Raw genomic sequence first — 2,265 nt, 5'->3', positions numbered from 1 at the left:
CCCCCTCTTTCTCCCCCCCCTCTTTCTTCCCCCTCTTTCTCCCCCCCTCTCTCTTTACCCCTCTTTCTCCCCCCCTCTTTCTTTACCCCTCTTTCTTTCCCCCTCTTTCTCCCCCCTCTTTCTCCCCCCCCTCTTTCTCCCCCCTCTTTCTCCCCCCCTCTTTCTCCCCCCTCTTTCTCCCCCCCTCTTTCTTCCCCCTCTTTCTCCCCCCCTCTTTCTCCCCCCCTCTTTCTTCCCCCCTCTTTCTCCCCCCCTCTTTCTCCCCCCCTCTTTCTTCCCCCCTCTTTCTCTCCCCCTCTTTCTCCCCCCCTCTTTCTTACCCCTCTTTCTCCCCCCCTCTTTCTCCCCCCCTCTTTCTTTACCCCTCTTTCTTCCCCCTCTTTCTCCCCCCTCTTTCTTTCCCCCTCTTTCTCCCCCCCCCTCTTTCTTCCCCCCTCTTTCTCCCCCCCTCTTTCTCCCCCCTCTTTCTTCCCCCTCTTTCTCCCCCCCCTTTTCTCTCCCCCTCTTTCTCCCCCCCTCTTTCTCCCCCCTCTTTCTTCCCCCTCTTTCTTTACCCCTCTTTCTCCCCCCCTCTTTCTTCCCCCTCTTTCTCCCCCCCTCTTTCTTCCCCCTCTCTCCCCCCCTCTTTCTCCCCCTGTCCTCCTCTTTCTCCCCCTGTCCTCCTCTTTCTCCCCCCTCTTTCTCCTCCCCCTCCTTTCTCCCCCCCCTCTTTCTCCCCCCCTCTTTCTCTCCCCCTCTTTCTCCCCCCCTCTTTCTTCCCCCTCTTTCTTTACCCCTCTTGCTTCTCCCCCCCCCCTCTTTCTTCCCCCCTCTTTCTCCCCCCCTCTTTCTTCCCCCTCTTTCTCCCCCCCTCTTTCTCCCCCCTCTTTCTCCCCCCCCTCTTTCTTCCCCCTCTTTCTTCCCCCTCTTTCTTTATCCATCTCAGGTGAACGAAGACTCAGGGAAGCTGAAAGTGGTTAATTTTGGTCTTTGACCTTTTCTTTCTCGACTGTAAACTCCATCTTTTTTAATGCATTACTTTAATCAAATATATTCTGTAAATATATCTGATAACTGATTTAGCTCTATTCTGAAATGTTGATGCGTGATTAGCCTAAGAATTATGAATTTAAGTCTAAGTGAAATGTGAATAATTATGCTAATATCTTGCTAGTAGGTTTTATTCTAACAGAAGGTTGTATAGGATATTTATGCCGAGCCCTGTCCAGACCCATCTGTTCTCTCACCCAGCCCTCCTGCTGAAAAATTGTGTTTTACATTTTCTGCCCATTTCATTGAATTGTACTTTAATCCCCGCCTTGTTTAAAACAGTGCAGTAAATTAGCTTTTTGTTTTTCATGATTGACCCTGGTCACCTTTTACAGTATTCTAATACAGAGCTGTAAACTAACCTGTTGTGTTGCTGTATTAAAGAGGTTTTGTATCTTGTGTTTGTGGCTTTTAGGCCTGTCCCTTGTATTTGTTGCACACTAAAATATGTCAAAGCCACTATCATTAGGCATGCTGAGGCAGTGAATGTTTGGTCTCTCTGTAGTTTATCAGATGATGTGGCCTACGGTATTGTACTGTGTACCGTGTAGGCTACTGTGTGTATGTGTCGAGATTACGGGCTGCCGACGTTTTTTTTATTCATGAACGGAAGCCAATAATATAACAAGCGATTTTTAAGCGGTGAACACGGGCAGCAGCCCTGCGCGCCGAACGGAGCAGCTCGAGCCCCTTTCCTGAACAGCAGCCACGGCCTTGTCACGAGCTGTCGACGCGCTGCGCTCGGGACTAATCTGACAGCACCGCGCAGACCCTAATCCGCCACTGTATCCTAATCTATTTACTCTGCATTCTAAGAGGATTTGCTTCTAAAATATATATACAACAACCAATCCGATGCTGGAAAGTATGGTGAAATGGACAGAAAAGACCAGTCAGTCAGGATGGCTTGTTTTCTGTGTTTTCTTTCTTTGTGTTGTTTTGTTTGGGTTCAAAAAATAATAATCATTGTATGTTTTTTCGGAGTCAATCGTTTTGGGAGAGAGATTGGTGAAAATAAATCCATTTCTGTCTGCTGATACAAGGCTAATACTTGTGTTATGTAAACAGAAAGGGTGTGTTTTGGTGAGTGATACTCAGAGAGCAGCTGGATAAGTGATATGTCCTTGGTTTTATCTCCTGATATATGTCACGTTCAAACAACTACTGTAGCCTGATATCACAATGCAATGACTTGACATCTTCAAATAAAACCTACAAAAACTGGAATACAAGTAA

The 2,265-nt window shown here is 47.5% G+C and overlaps 1 protein-coding gene across 3 annotated transcripts in view; it reads left to right on the top strand.

Moving 5' to 3' along the window:
* The window catches only part of LOC115193506 (WD repeat-containing and planar cell polarity effector protein fritz homolog), a 45,258-nt gene extending 42,993 nt beyond the window's left edge, over positions 1–2,265 (top strand). For all 3 annotated transcript variants that reach the window (XR_003878190.1, XR_003878191.1, XM_029752195.1), the window contains one exon: positions 926–2,265. The gene's annotated coding sequence lies outside the window, so the exon portion shown is untranslated. The remainder of the gene's footprint in view (positions 1–925) is intronic.

Source organism: Salmo trutta, chromosome 5 (genome assembly GCF_901001165.1).
Source record: "Salmo trutta chromosome 5, fSalTru1.1, whole genome shotgun sequence".
In the NCBI taxonomy this organism is placed as follows: Eukaryota; Metazoa; Chordata; class Actinopteri; order Salmoniformes; family Salmonidae; genus Salmo; species Salmo trutta.
Note: the sequence above shows the minus strand (reverse complement) of the source record. Positions and strands in the feature narration are given on the sequence as shown.